Genomic DNA, 17,157 nt, shown 5'->3' on the forward strand with positions numbered 1-17,157 from the left:
CATGAGGCCACTGGAAACCAGGGGGAAAAGCTGCACTAGAAAGTCACCAGTCGGTCTCCGTGTCATGACTGTCTCACATCAGTGAGGGCACGTTAGCCGTGAGATGCAACATGACACGTAGATGGTTCGGATGGGTCCACGCTGACGGTGGCAATAACAGGGATTTGGCACGAATGTTTATTTTAGTCAAAATGTTTCACATATTCCCTTTTTGGTTTAATTTTTGGTTTGTATGCGTTCTTTACATAAAGCTAACAGCATGGGGGGCACAGCATTGCTGACTTAAACTATTAGATCAACAGTTGTAACTTCTAAGGAAGCGTGGAAAAAAATAAATTTACAACAAGTAGAAGTACCTTCTTTATCTAACCAGATTAAATCTACAGTTATTACCTGACATACTACTGATAATTAAAGTAAAATATTAAAAAGACAACACTTCCTGAAGAAAAATCTTTGATACATGATGTAATAATCAGATTGCAGGGATCTAGCTCTTATTTTCACCCATGTTAGTCACACAGTACATCACATTTTGTAGACATAACACGTCTCATAGAAAAAAAAAGTAATTCCATGTAATATAATGCTGTTCATATCTGTTGTCTTTCCATTTCAAGTGTAAAGGTCAAACCTGCTCTTTTGTGCCATCATTTGTTACGGCCTTTTCGTACAACAGGTTGAACATTGATTCATGTGATGCTCTGATGTGAAAAATGCTCTGTTCATTTCAACACAGGCAGCGGTGTTGTCTTGCTTGTCGTCTCCCTTGATGGCATCCCTGATTAGATTCGTAGCCCTGTACTTTCCTAACGTTCATCTTCATGAATCTGGAATTATCCATCTAGCAGAGTATTTTGGTGCATTATCGGGCAGCACATTCATGGCAGCAGACACTAATTTGCAAGAACCGTTGATTTTATCAGTCGTCTTTTTTTAAACTGTTCTTCTGGCTCTAGTCTTGTTCAGATATTAAAATAAATATTTTATTTGATAAATGAAATTAGAAACGTTTATGCAAAAGGGATTGGTTGTAATTACAAACCCACAGAAAAATCAAACTGTGTTTCCCTCTCAGCTCTACAGGTTAGACTGTGAGATATCAGTGGTCTTATATGTTTATGTTTGAAACTGTTTAGCTTAAACCAATTTGTAGCTTGTACTTGCCTAGAAAAGTAAAATATCTTGCCTGTAGTGTACAAAGTGGCATGACAACTGTTTCTAATAAGAACTTAGACAGGATTTATAACTCATCTCAGTTCCATTCATCTAGTTTTTATCAAGCACCTTACATTTAAAACCCACACGTCTCTTGTGATCACAGCACAGGGCCCATTATCGAAGCTGGATCACAGGGTTCAGAGCTGTAGTTATGCAGGACGTTTTCAATGAGCTCTCAATTGAGAGTACATGCGTTTCTTATTTAAAACTCACTGACTCGTGAGTCATAATGCAAAACTGTTGAATAAGATAACACTTTTTTCGCGTAGTAACTGAAAGATTTTAATGTTCTTCTGTCAGGAACATTCACATGATGCTTGCAGACTGTCTGCAAAATTGGCAATGAAGACGGGGAGTGAACCGCATCTCCGTAAGGCTTTTCTCTGCTCATAATCAAAATCTAAATTGCTCACTGGGTAGACAAGTTCTTTGTACCCGTGTGCAGTGATACATTTTTCTAGCGCTATCTACTATAATTTACTCTTTACCACTATATTTCCCATGTTTTTAATTGCATCTTTCAATCCTTTGAAAACCAGATGAACAAATAATAAAGAGGAGCAAGGGAAGGTGAGGGACCCTCAAAAGGTGCTCATTACTGCTGCGTTAAGTGAGTCATTTTGTAGGAAGCAGTTTACAAAAAAAAGGATTGAAGTCCATTTCTAAAGCTCCTGCAAGCTAAACTTGAACTGAACTCCTGCTGAAACTGTAAACTGCTCGTTTCTTTTCTTTGGCTTTAATTTATTTTTGGAAGTGGTCTTTAGTTTTCTGTGCGTTTCTCTAATGGCTTACTGTGCTCTGCATGGCCTCTGGCTTAATCTCTGACCTTTATTAGCCTTTTGAGTGTGAGTGCAGCCTGGAACAGTTTTGGTTTTTGGACCCGAAAGTAGTCACACATCAGTTTTTAGAGCAGCTAAAACTATGGGAGTGGGCTGAACAACTTTTTTGATCTATTCTTTGTCATGTCCACTTTTTTTTAATTCCGCAACACTGATCATAATAGAAATGTTTAGCAGTAGTCGTGGTTAATTTATTAACAACCATATGTCTAGAGAATATGTTTCTGCGTCAGTGGTACTTTAATACGTATGCACATCACCCTATACCATACTGTACTGTTTTAAGTGAAGATGATTCATGATCAGCTTTGGTTTTCACTTTTAAGCACTGAGATTTCCTCTGAGAGCTGGAATTTCTTTACGTTATTTTGAACTGTAGATGGAGAAACCATCTTTGCTGGCACCTTTTAGTGGATGCTCCGTCCAATCATAACAACCTCACCTGTTTCTAATTAACCTGCAAATTGTTAATTGCAGAATGGTGTAATTGGAAACTTTTCAGTTGACCCAACTTGATTCGTCAGTGAAAACACTAAAAATATTTTCTTTTGACTTTTCTTAAATAAGTAAAGGATCAAGCAAATTGACAAATAACAGATGTTAGTTTATATTATTTGCATTATAGAAAAAGTCACAACTTCCTGGAAATGTTTTTTGTAGATTATAGCAGTGATGCAAGGCGTCGCAGCATTTTACTGTTGCTCACTGTGGTCGAACTAGTTTTAACTTATTTATTTACAGTTAAATATACAGTAGTAGCATCAGCAGTAGTAGTAGTGCAGTTGTGTAATCTAGTGGTTCCAAACCTAGGCATGGTGCTAATAACTAATATAAACCACTTGTTTAATCCTCAATGAAGCACTGTGATTGATAATCCTACTTTTAAATGAATTAAATCAGTGGAGTAATTTGTAAGTCAGATTGTCAGATTCTGGAGAAAAATACTAACTGTTTTCCTCTAAACTGTAAAAAGCCAAGTATGACAGAACTGTACTTATGTTCAATACTTGAGATGCTGCTTGCCACTGCTCTCCATGAGTCTTTTGATAGTAAAACTTTATGGTCTCCTTTGCTTCTCCTGCCAGCTGAACTCCTAAACAAATCATTGACTGCTGCCAACAGGTCTGAGCTCACTGCCAATACAATTACTGGATGTCCGCTCCCTTTGCCTCTGTGTCCTTCCGAAATCCATCACAGCCTCCACCGTGCAAAACTTTCATCAGAGCTGAGAGCACATTCTGATGGACGTGAAGCCAGTTGTCAAGCTGATCAAGGTGGTTGTGGGGCGTGCTGCTCTCAGCGTGGCATTGAACAGGAATAATGAGCCAAGTCCTGTCTGTGACCCACAGCTAATGCTGCGTGCTGCAATCTCTCCGTCTGCCCTTCTTCTTCACAAACATCAATGTCAGCAAACGAGAGGCTGTTTCCACAACAACCTGGGAACAGCCGCAATTCTCTCTGCCATGTATGGGATAATTGCAAATGAAGTAGCTTTAAAGATTACTGGTTGCCCGGGAAGCCCAGTTAATCATTACATTATTGAGGTTGGAGGGTAATTGCAAGCGAGCTAAAATATGACTAAGTACATGCTGAGTTTCAGCAGAATCACATTAACAGAAGCGAGGCGTTCATATCTGTGTTGACACGTCTGAGGCGTCCTCTGCTGTAGCCAAGGTAAGATGTAATGCACACACAAGCAAATTAAGTAAATCAGTGGTGGATCATAGAGCATGAGGATGAAATGAAGATCCTCCAATTACAGTACAGGTGTTAATAGAAATGACTGAATGGTGAATCTATCTGCACAATCAATCGAGTTAAGAAGTCCCTAAATATAGTACGAGGCATCACATAAAAGGCTTTTATACAATTTGAAAAAACATAATACTATAAAAAAAGTGTAGCAAGTTATATATCATGGAGTTTGAGGTAAATTGCTGTCATATTTTTTATGAGTTTTAGTTGATCTAAACAAAATTTCTATCCCATCACATGATGCAGTTTCCCCAGTCGTCACTGGAATCGTTGTTTAGGTTTTTTAGACACTTTAAGAAATGATTGTCCATGTTAAGAGTGAATATTCATTCTTGAAAAAGAAATACTTCGACTTTGTAGTATTACTTTGTAGTATTACTACCGTCTTAATGATAGTTTCCATTAGCATGTTGATGGTAAATTACATTATATGTTAGCATTGAACTAATGGACTAGTCAGAAGTAAATTGTAATATTTATGAGAATTGTGTTGATGATATTAGTGATTTGTTTTGTATGTAATTTTTTTTCTGTGTATTTCGATTTTACAGTACTCAAATACACAGCAGGAGCTAGAAACCCCAGTCTCTCATTTGACCGTTTGCCTATGTGCAAAACTAAACATTAGCACGGCAGAATAGACCAGTAGGTGAAGAGTTTAACTTCCTGTGTGAGAGAACAAAGAAAAATCAGAAGAAAGTTTTGTCATGATATTCTCTCCGAGTTTCTGCACAGTGATAACAATCCCAGTAAATATACATTTCTCCAAACACAGAGAACAAGACGTGAAGACTGAAAGAAACTCCTCAAACAAAGGCGAGATAAATATAGAACAGACAGAGGAAAACACAAAGCACTGAATGTACCGAGATCAAACTCAACGAGAGCGACGTCTGTAAACGGCTAGACAGGAGGTTTCTTCACTTCTGTGTGTGTTTGTGTGTGTTTGTCGTAGACATCCAACTTTTAAAGTGTCTGACGAGTGTTTGTAAAATCAAAGTACAAGGTGTTGTTTTTCAGTCAGGACGTTTAGGCTGGATGGACGTGATGTGATGATATTTCTCCACACACACATGCTTTTTCTAGTAATTTAGAAACTGTCTTCTGCACCCAGGAGGCAGCAACACGGTGTGGAAGTGTCAAAATGCTTTTACGCTGACACGAGAAACCACCACAGCTCTGATCAGTGCAATTATAAGCTCCGTGTAATGACACACAATGAAAACATCAACACAGTAAATCACAACCCTGTATTTACTGATATGATGACATATCTGTGGATTAATTCCTTCTCAAAGCTCAAATGGTTGAAAACAGCAGGTGGGTTTTTTATATATATATATATAAACTTTATATGAAATGTCAGACTTCTTTTTGCCCTGATGTCTGTGTTGTCTCTGAGCTCAGCTGCTATAAAGGGAAGAGCCAAAGGGAACTTCAGCCAGCATTGACATGCTGCCACCATGCAGCAAACCAGAGGCCGACGCTTTAAAACGTTAAAGAGTGAAAGTGCTGTCGATCCCTACTCTGTGTCAAAGGCTGCTGCTGCTACCAGCTATTAATATATATAAGGGAAGGATGAGATGAATCACTGGGTCATCCATCAATAGCGCTGCATTGCAATTTATTGCTACATATGCAGCAACCAGACTTGTATAGAGCACTTTATTCTTTCTTGTTGTGTTATGTATCTATAATATGTATGAAAATCAAATTCTAAGCACAAATATTCCAAGTTAGTCAATTATTGTAGTAACTGCTTTGCTAATTTCTTACTGTATATGCAGACTTGCAGTTTTAATCCACTCTGTAGGATGTTATTAGGGTTTAAGGTCAGTCAATTTAGTTCAGAACGTTGGTTTCTCTTCCTAAGTCGTCAGACTAATCTGTATTTTTTTTGGCTTCATGTGCTCAGGTTTCATCGTGGAGTCGTGTAAGTCGTGCTGAAATACATACAAGAAACTCCGGTGGATTTGGGTGAGTGAAGTCTTTATTAATCTTTCTTTAGATTACATTTACTTTACATTTAGTCATTTTTATCGCTTTTATCCAAAGCGACTTACAAGTGAGATACAAGGTACAAGGCAGACAGTGTGTTTTTAAACAAAAGCACAGTTTTTCTGTAACCCTGAGCAAAGTGCTTTTCTTGCCTAAACCCAAACTCACACAGGACTGATTATGCACCCACCAGCTTCATGCAGCTCGCTTTGTGTTTATAAATGCTGCACATCATTGAATACATAATGAATAATTACCACCACAGGGTTGAATATTTGCAACAAGTGGAAGTGGATCTAGTTTTGTTTGTGGTGCTCACAGTAGTGAAACACTGTGGTAACTCTGGATAAAAGAAAGATGAGACTATTGTTAAAGAAATCAAAGTACTAGTAATGAACAACAAGCTCTTATTGAGTTTGGAAAATTTAATCTTTCAATGATTTGAACACAAATTAAATTCCTTTCACCTCTGTTGTACAAACAGCAGCTGCAGTATCTCTTGAATCGTATCACCATTATAGTGATGGGGGTGAAGAGAAGCTGTTTTGCCACAAAGCGAAACACTAAATTTACTCTGTTACGTAATGACACAAACATTAGCTGTAATAGAAGCAGCACACTGAGAGGGCTGTAGCAAACATCCAACTGGGATGGCCTCAGAGGGGTGTTGGTGTTGTGAGAACCTGCAACGAACAAAACCGTCGCAAATCCATTGTAACGCTGTTGAGGTTGAACGGAGCCTTCCGAAGCTTTACGGGAAAAGAGAAACGCTTATTTCAAAAGAGACGCACGATAACTTTTAAATCACACAGGCTACAAAAAGATATCCGCAGGAATCCTGCAGCCTTTCTTTCCACACAGCGGTCAGGTTTGCTGGAGCGGGAGCGAGCTGTCTAGACGATGGCTGACCTTTCTGTTGTGACCAGTGCTTCGCTGGAGTTCAACTCCTTTTGCTTGTTTTTGCATAATATAACCTGACTGGTTACAAACCTTGACCTTTTTCTTTCACAAGCATCATTATACTCTCTAAATACACAGTCAGGACAATGCTGGTGTGTAAATATTCATATTTTCAGTTGTTTTCCACTTTGTTTCACTTCACTTTTCTCAACTTGGAAAGAACAAGAAAGTTTGAGTTAATTATGTATTCCACTGTAATTATTTGATGAAAGCGTGCCGGGAATACACAACTCTGTGTATTATCCAGCAGAAGATTGACACCCCGCAGAAATATCTAATCTTTTGATGCAGAGCATCATCATTTTGTAGCAGTAGAACAGCAGACAAGACCCTGGGCAGCATTCACAAACTTTGTTTCAGTGCATGACCCTGTGGGTCAAGTGGGATTTCAGTACTGTTGTTTGCCGCGTGATGTCGGTGTCAAACACCTCCGGTGTGGCGTTTGCAAACGCTCGCAGTTGGTCTGTTCCTGGCTCCAACCCAGCACCAGCTGTCCAGTTTTCCTGAGGAGTTTGGTTATGTTATATTATTCTGTCATCAACAAAAAGACAGTTTAAAAGACTCAAGTATTGGTTAAAGTCACCTCACATTTAGGGTTAGAAAAAACAAACTAGAAAAAACAAAGTAGAGTGTTACAATATGAAGGGACTGATCCACTGAATTGATTAATTATTCATTTACATAACCATTTAGTCATCAAAATTATTAGAAACCTGTGTTAACGGTTATGTTTTTGGTTTAGTGACTTGGTTTTACAAAGGAGAGTCTCTTTAACACCAAACCCATCCAGTCAAGGCTAATATTAGTATTTTATCTCCTCTAGAAATGATGTAATATCATCACAATCGAAGGCAGAGGTGGTGTTTACTGTACACATGGGTTTATCCCTCAGTCATTCTGAGAGAGCTTACAGCCTGCTGGAGATTTATAACAGGATTATTAAAGCAGGGACGCCCACACTTAACCAGTTGTTTTAATCTGGGGATTTTGTCAACAGCTAGCAACACCTCATATTCACACTGAGCCCTTGTAGATCGGAGATGTGCAGCAAAACAAATGCTCCCAATAGAGCCACAGTGCTGCGGAAAGGCTGAGCTATTTATAATAATGGACCCTGGTGTAATCACTCAGTTTATTGTAGCACTGCTACAGCTCAAAAGATGGAAAATCCCAGTGTGTGTGTGTTTTTATAGTTTATTTATAATATCTAGTATTATCTCAGAGGTATTAAACAGTTTGCCAAGTCAACCACGAGGTTTTGGAAAATAATTTATTGTTTCATATTAGCAGTGGGTGAAATGACGTTATGTGTGTGTATATAAATATGTGTGTGAACGTATATATATATATATATATATATGTGTATATATATATATATGTGTATATATATATGAGAGAGAGAGACAGCTTTATAGCATCTTTAAGCACTGAGGTTTGGTTTCACAACTCGTTACGAACCGATTTAGTTGAGCAATGTCCCAACAACATTTAAGCACAACGTTCACACATGATGTGAAGTGTTCATCCATCAGACTCGGAGCAACCTTCACATACATTAGCAGGCAACGTAAATATGATATTGACATTTGTTTTAGCTCTTTGTGCGTCTCCACTAACTCCTGAGGGAAATATGTCTCTTTATCTACTAAATGTTCCAGTTTCTCTCTGACTCTGACTGTGCTCGTGTTACATACTTAAGTGGCACAAATCAGATTTGTTGTCCTGCTAAGTGTGAACAGACCACATCAGATATGAACCACTTAATATGTGATTTCAGATCCAATTCATATCCAATCTCTGGAACAATGTTCCTCCTTCATCTCAATGAGACCCACCTGGTTAAATGACGTTAATATCTATAATATATGCAGTCATTTCATCCACTGCTATTATGGAACTATTGATTAAGGCAACTTTTAGCTGTCATATGTCTTATTCTAATTAGTTTTTCTATTTTAATACAGTTGTTGTCACTGTTTATTTTATGACACAGTCGACGTGGGTGAACTTTATCGATTCCTCCATTACAAAATGTGCTTTCTAGCTCCCGAACATGCACACAAAATATGAAGTGTCTTTTGTTTGGTGGACGAATGTTCTAAGACGAGGACGTAATGCGATCTCTATAGCGCTGCAGACAGCAGAGTGGGGGCTCCGTATAAACATAATTACATTTATGACAGAAACAAACCACATCTCATCAGTGAGCGGAGGGGAGAGAGGCCGGCTTGATCTATTTTGTCTGTCGAGTGAGTGGAGTGGGGATATCACTTTGGCCACTTCTAGCATATTAGGCTACAGTTAATTGAATGAGTTGGAAAAGGCTTAAACCACACCGGGAGTCTGCTCTCCGAGTCGCCCACTCGCAGGCTCGTCTGTAATGACATCCCTCACACACTTTTGATTGAAGATTTTCATATTACACGTTTTGTCATCCTTCATCACATCTTCACTGAGCAGTAATCGGTTTATTTTACCACAGTCATTTAGAGGATTTTACTTTTTTATACACCTGTTTGAGGAAACAAATTAACTCAGATTCCAAATATTTATCCTGCTTATCCCTCGTAGTTACACTGTTGTAGCCTTTAATTACTTCCTTTGAGAAAAATGGAATTAAATAGCTGATTTTAATCAACATTTGCTTTGTGATCGGGATTATTAGCAGCTGACAGATTTCCTGTACGTGATTTATGTACTTAGATAAATCCGACACCCTTCTGGCACCATCAGTAACAACTTCCAACATCTTAATTTCTAACTCTCATTCAAATCCATTATTTACACAGTGTGATGTGGGTGGTGCTGTGTTGGTACCAGAACACTCAGTAAAAACAGGCAGAAATAGACCATTGTGTGGGAAATGTGCACATCCACATGTAGTGTACCTTTAGATTTCTATTTGTAGACCATGAGAGCGACAGGAGGTTTGTTTAAACTTGGAAACAACCAGACAGTTTTATTAGATGCCAAACAGAAGAGCTTCAGCGTGAAATCCAATACACTGCTCCGGTACAAGACATCAAGGTGATGTAATTGTACCTGCACAGGAGACGGTTCACTGTAGCGTTGACTACAAGGCAGAGAACTGCAAAAGGACAGAAACATAAAAATACGTGATAAGCTTGTGCTGTATTACATCTTTTGCAGTTCAGTCCTGATTTTTATAAGACGCGCTGCAGACTCGAAGGGATCTCAGATGGATTTTGGAGTTGAGGCAGTCCCTTCTCCAGACTCTTTTCTTCTCATTATTCTTATGCAAGTTTATCTTTGTCATCTTTGCAGGAACTCTACAGGTGTTTTTAGGTCTGTAGAGTTCGAGTTCTTTTTAGCTCGAGGATTATCAGTGGTTTACATCAGGCGTTAAATGTGTGTACCTGAGCTCACCGGTGCATGCTTTCTTTTAAAGAGTGTACAAAATACATGTCGTAGATTTGCCCAAACCTGATGTTTTTGCCGTCGTTCTTATGGGTTTGTTGATAATTTTCAGTCTGTCTGCTTGTTCACTGGCACTGAGAGTTCTTTGGACTCTAGTCATGTTATCTACTTTATCTACTTACCTGAAAATGAACACACCTGCACAGAGAACAGTTGAGCAGCAAATCACCCAAAAAATGGCATAGTTCATAAATTATTTGGACAAAACCCCTAATTTAAAGCTGACAGTCACTTTTTTTTTTGTAGTGTTATGTTTTGAGCCGAAGACATTTCGTTAAGTGCAACACAGAAGTGCTGGGTTAACTCTTGAAGTGATATTTATTGAAATAATCAGACGCAGTCTTTACAATTACCTTGTCCACCCTTGTACCTTGTATCTGGACAGATTCTGGTCATGATCAGACACTGAACTTGACCTTGTGCTGACGGTACTTCATTATGTTTTTCTGATTACTGTGATTAAAAAGTAGACACAGAGTCAAACTAAATTTAGAAAAGCTGTTAAAATATTTTTGCATGATTCTCCTTAAGTAATACGTAAATCCTGCAGTGCTTTTCTTGCATACCAAACACCATCTTTTATCTGTTTCCTTCCAGGTACAGTATTTTTAATGATTAAGGGACTGGGGCGCTAAAAGCTTCAGAGCATAAACAAACAAAAGGGCTTTGAATGATGCATATTTAGTTCAAGCACAAAGGGACACTGTTTAACAGATGAATCATTTCGCCCATGTGTTTTTTGATTAAATGTAGTTGGCTTTTCCAGGAACCTCGAATCCACACAATGTCAAAGACAATAGGGTCAATTTAAAATCAACAGCAGTTGCCAAAATATTGCTGCTCTGGCTTTTTGCACTGAAACGATCAACAGGGTGGAATGTGGTGGGGGTTAATGCACCACGTATTGTGAGTCCCATGGCGCAGCGTGTCCTGTCTACTCGACTGAGAGACGTGGGTCATGCTTGTGTGTGTTTGTGTGCATGAGCGTGTTCATCGTTGATAATCTGGGAGCAGAGACTAGCTCTGTCTGCTGCAGCCCGTTGCTAGGTTTCCCTGTTCTCTACCTGGCAGAAGATAAACCGAGCAGATGCTTTTGTCTCTAAACTGTCCAGTTAGTCACATATGCACATAAACGTTTTAAATAACATTCAAAACCACGTGTTTAACTTAAAAGAGATCTTTTATTTTAAATCTGTTACCAGTCATCAGTGTGAGCCTCAACTATTTGAGGTTCTAGTTGCACCAAAACATAATTTTTTCTGATTTTATAGTTTCTATAAGTGTCTGTTTGCATGCTCCTGTTACTCCTCCATGCTACTGTTTTCGCAGCATGTGTTGGCAAAGACAAGTAAAATAAAAGAAAATTAAGTGACATGTTATCTACTGAGGTGATACAATTGACTCCATCTACTGATGAAGATGGTGTAATGCAGCTGAAGGTTGAAACATAAACCTTATGAATGGACTTTGTCAGAGTGTATTTCCAATATCAGTATATAGTTTATCCTAAACAGAGAGAAACTGCCTCATTGATTGTAAATATACCTGCTGTAATAAACTTTGCTTTTCACAGCTGTTGCAACTTCAAGGACGACTTCTTGTGGCTCTAGTGGGAACTAAATGACACAAAATTGTGCTTTGCCTTTACTGTTAAAGCAGCTTAAAGCTGGAAAACTCCACCAGATGACTAAAAACAGTTCAGATTACACTGTTGACAGACACATTCACACCTACGGACAATTATTATTGTTGTAAATTGACTATATCTCAGAAACAAATAGATCATTTTAAGGGTTTTGTGTCAAATTTAAATGCCTCATGGCTTCAGTGAAGGTTCGGGATCTTGTACCTGAGTGCAGATAAAGTCCTGTGACTACAATGATTATATTTTGCTACTGTAATACTCTACAGGTGATTTACATTATTTCCTAGTTGTTGAACACATGTAGGTTCCTGAGGTCTCGTCAGGGTTTGCTGGTTGCTTCTTGCTGCACATGGAAAACGAACCATGGCTGGTTTTGAAGTTGTTTCTTCTAAACTTTAGAAATCATTATATTTGAATTTAAGATATGTGGATGTTGTAGACACCTTTTTATTTCCTCTGTTGCACCAAAGCAATTTAATTCCTGTTGCTTCTATTGTGACGTCTTCTCTGGAAATGTGTTATAAAGGCGGCTGCTGTGCTGCAGAGCCGGATGGAACAGGTGAGAAAGGCTGAATCATACCTGTGTTGTAGTGAATCCAGTCTTTGTGGTAGACATTTATCGTAGTGAGATGGTTTCAGTTTCTTATACGGCACGTTGTTGGAAGACATGCAGAGAACACATTTCTGGTATAACTTTTCATATGTTATCAAAGTCTTTTTGTCTGTAATTGTCAGCTCTTGACACTTGATGCAAACTGATGTCGTTGCACCAGGTAACGTGATTTATTCACCACCACCACTGCAGAGAATTAGGAAAATCCACACACACATCTTACAGCTTCCAAAAGCATCAAATAATCAAATAATCTGCAAATCATTGTAGTTGCAAAATATAGCAAAGACATAACTGCAGCAATTTCCCTGCCTTCTATTCTTACTTAGGCTCAAACTTGAAGACCAACAAGTCCTCCTAGGTCATTTCCACTGAATTAAAGTTTTCTCAAGAGGCTAACGCAGGTCTCTGCAGTGGAGGTGGTGAATGATAGTGGACAGAAATACTAGAATAACAGCCAGGTGGATAAATACCACCTTTTGTAGAAGGAAAATGTCAATGACACTGCTGATGTGTGCTTTGTTTAATTCTAGTTCTCTGCCACAGCTCGAGGTCCTGAAGAACTCCACTGCTTTCCAACATGGCGCCCAGTGCCTGAAATGATGTTAGCGAAACATTGAAAGCAAAATGTGTCACTTTACAGCTCATTTGTGGTGAATCTCTCCCGGCTTCTTTACGTTTTCGTGGCTTCTCTCCTCATGTGAGTGCAGCACTGGGATTGGCTCTCCGTAAGGCAGCTGCTACTTTATTATTAGCCCCCTGACAACCGGGAAATAATTATGGGATTTCAGGAGGGTCTTGGTGGCTGATGGACAAAGCTATTTGTGGCGTGTTCTCTTCTTTGTTGGTACAACTTGTGGTGAAACGGCAGAAGGGAGCAGCGGTCTGGGAATAGAAACGTAGAGCTTGAGGCCTGCAGCCAGTACTGACGCTTGCTAGTGTTTTGTCACTGTATGAAAATCAGTTGTCAGATCAGATGTAAATCCCACTTGCTGTTTGTAGAACTGTGTATAGATAACGTAATGCATGCTGAAATTATCCTCAGTGTGCAAGGTGAGAGATGGTCATCAAATAAATCGCTCAGTTGTTAAATTTGGGATGCCTGAAAGATAACAATGGTCGATACAGGAACATGACGGAAGAGTGACGCTTAGAAGTGTAGTGATGAATGTCACATTATGAATGGAGCATGCATTAAGCCAGGGATTTGAACGTGTCAGGATCTCAGAGAGGCTGCCGCCAACTCTCATCTCATTAATTATCAGCCTGTCAGGTGTGATACATAAGAAATGAGTAATAACAAAGGAGTGTGATCTCCTGGACCTCATCAAAAGGCAGCTGGATGATATTAGGAAATAAAACCGTCTCAGTGTCTCTTCGCTCAACACTTGGATAATGAAGGGATCACTCATCCTTTCAAAATTGATCTCAGAAAATCCTGCAGCTCGACGACAAAGAGGGTTTGAATCTCGTCAATTCAGCTGCTTGTTACCTGCTGCACAGTCACCGTGAGTCAGCATTTGTGTCCTTATGTCATCATGAAATAAGATGTGCGATCATCTTCTTTTCATCTGATAACAGCTTTTTAGCCACGCTAGTAAGTAGTGTATTAAATATGAGTTGATGCTGAGCTAAGATTCTGCTGGGGATGTCTTCATTCAGTCGCTATAAGAGAGTGGATTTCACAAAGAAACCTCTAAATACTACAAACTGCCTAGATACTGCATTATCCTAAACAAGAATACAGTAACTTTAAACTGCTTGACATTGTGAAATTTTTCTGTTTCTTTCTGTTTTGCTCCAGGTGGAAGATAAAACCTTCTGCATGAAACGGCAACAAAGAGGAAAATCTGAATTTGCTATACTGTAAGTGTCTAGATAGATCCTTTTCAGGCTGGAGCGTCTGTTCAACATTTGTAGTTATTGGACTTCTACTCCTGCTCGCAATAATAACACAGCTAAGGGTCAAGTACAGATTGACCCTCTCCCGTAGTACTCCACAAATCATCTCGGTGTGCTCTGAATTTGTCTGTGGGCCTGACATTTATCCAACAATATCTCTGTGGAGAAATAACCAAAAGCATTGATTGTTTTCAGTATTTTGATTACCTATCGATTGCTGCACAGGTGCTTTTGTACAGTGTGTGTGCTGGAAACAGTGGTGCAGCTACATAAAATACAGCCTGCGGTGAGAAATGGTTTGTAGAGGTTTCGGTGCAGTTTTTAGGGCAACAGCGTATTCAGACACAAATTACAATTTCTGATCGCACTGCTGGATACCTCTGTAACCTGAGTGCCTCCACATCCATCAGTGTGTACTGACAGAAAGACTCGACCTCAGCCTGGAGCATCAACATTCACTTTCAACCAAAGCAACTTGACATCAATTCAGCTGTGTTGGTTTGGCTCCATCACCGCATAAAGAATAGTTACAGGATTGTACAGGTACTTCTAAGCAACGAGGTTGCCATGGCCACTTGAATCACTGTGTGCTGCATGACAGGGTGCTTTGGGACATTGTCTCCAGAGACTGTGTACATGTTGTACAGTACTTCTGGAGCCTGGACAGCTGGCTGCAGAGGTAAAGCTTTCTGCAGCATAATTTCTTTTCAAACGATGAAGTAAATGTGTCATACTTTAAATCATCTGCAGCAGTTTTTCAGGATTTCAATAGTAAGTGTGGTGCTTTAGAAAAATAAATCACTGCATAAAGAAAAAACAGGCTGCAAAAAGTTAGTTAGGATCCCAGCAAGAACCAGTTGCAAGACAGAACTGTGAATGGCGCCAGTGTCGTGAGTTAGCAGGTATTAAACTCAAATACAGGATGTAGACAGATTGTGAATGTGGGAGACAGAGATCAGGTCAGGTATCAGTCATCTTCAGGAGCAACAACACCAGTCAGTGCATCCTTACTTTTATATTTTTCAAACCTGTAGGTGTCTTCTAGCCCTTAGCTGCCTGACTAATCCTCTGATTCAGTTCCACTCCTGAGTCACGTCCACTGTGATGCTTTTCACTGTGAAGTTATAGAGTAGTGCTTTAGCTGACAGTCCCTTTGTGGAGCCACTGTCAGCGTGCACCATATTGATCTTTAAATGGACTCGAGGAACTCATGTGGAAGAGAGCTGAATTTAAAAATTGAACTAAATACTTGTCTAGTGTGTGTAAGACGTCGGAGGTCACAGCAGGCTGCTCTACTTCCCTTAAATATGATTTATCCAAAACTATTTAGTGTAAGTACAACATGTGCATCTACACTCTTATTGTGTTTCTCAGTGAGTGCTGTTCCAGCTTATACTGTTATTACATCAAACACAATCATGCACTATGGCGGTGTTTTCTCTGGACTTGAGTCAGGGAATCAAATTTCCCTCCTGTGCTGCAGGGACAGTCTGGTACATTATGTCTAAAGTGCACACACTTGTATTACGAAAGTCAAGGCTGCTGCATAAAGGCATCCAGCTGGGTTATGTTCCTTTAAAGCGAAGCGCTTGAGAACACCTCTACCTCCACCTGCTGGTTCAGCTGTGTTTGTGTGAGAAAATATCTAGCAGGAGATTTACAGCTCATCATTTTTTAAAAACAGGTGATTAATCCTTAAATTATCAGTAAATGAATTTGACCTTTGTACCTACAACAAGGTTTTGGATTTGCACTCTATTTTCTCCCTCTCGCCTACACACTGACCACTTTATTATAGTTCAGCCAGTTCTTTTGTGAACTTACAGTTGCAATTATAGAATAATTTTCTATTTCCTGCTGATGCTATTAAAACTGTAATAGCCACTAATTAAGTTACAACTGCACAGGAAGAAACGTATGAATGCAAACCTTTGTTTCTTACCACTGCATATAATGTAGGATAGTTTATTTAAGGTCTTCATTAAATAGACATATTGCTATTTGAAACTAGCAAAACAAAGTATTTCAGCACACCGATGAGGTCAATCCATGTAAAAGCTGCTTACAGCTTCTTCAACAGTAGAAATTTAATCAAAACATCAAACGGAAGTGAAGAGCGGTGGAGAGAAATATAATTTCACCTCATTACTGTCAGACATTTTAAGTGTGCTCTGAAGCCTTTTTTCTGCCATCACACATTCAGCAGTGTCATTAAGACTGACAAACATGCAGTTATTGGCTTCATTTTTACCTTGTAGACCATTAAAATTGTCATAATTTTGACCTCTACATTTAAAAAAATATACTAGAGTAAATATATATTTAAGACATTTGTACGTGGCTAAAAGTTCACACTTGCACAGAATTTTAATGTAAATTTGATAGGTGGTAAATATATAACCTTATCCTGTTTGCTTTCTTCTCACAGGATTACAGGGCTGCATGTGCAGTGTTGAGCCAATTTCCAGCAAAAACCTTCAAAATACATCACATTAAATTCCTCTGGGGATTTATCTAACACTTCAGACCTACTGTCATGGATTCAGTGTAAGTAAAAACAACAATTGTTACATGAATGCAATAAATATTTTAAGAATTCTGAACAATTTAGAAAAGTTTAGGCCCCCTCTTGTCATGCATTAAGATATTTAAAATGATTTGAATAAGAAACTCATGAAAACTCATTTAAACTTAAAGAGTTTTAAAAAGTCTTAAAAGCATCCATTTTTTTCTTCTTCCTGCAAATCTGGATCTTAAAATACAAAAATATTCATTTTAAAATTCTA

The 17,157-nt window shown here is 38.8% G+C and overlaps 1 long non-coding RNA gene across 1 annotated transcript in view; it reads left to right on the forward strand.

Annotated features, from left to right (window-relative positions):
- Positions 1 to 16,912, forward strand: part of LOC113163392 — a 57,040-nt gene extending 40,128 nt beyond the window's left edge. Inside the window, exons 4-6 of the long non-coding RNA XR_003298893.1 lie at positions 5,731 to 5,792; positions 14,274 to 14,335; positions 16,800 to 16,912. This is a non-coding gene — a long non-coding RNA (uncharacterized LOC113163392). The remainder of the gene's footprint in view (positions 1 to 5,730; positions 5,793 to 14,273; positions 14,336 to 16,799) is intronic.
- Positions 16,913 to 17,157: the final 245 nt, after the last annotated feature.

This window comes from Anabas testudineus, chromosome 23, assembly GCF_900324465.2.
Source record: "Anabas testudineus chromosome 23, fAnaTes1.2, whole genome shotgun sequence".
Classification (NCBI taxonomy): Eukaryota; Metazoa; Chordata; class Actinopteri; order Anabantiformes; family Anabantidae; genus Anabas; species Anabas testudineus.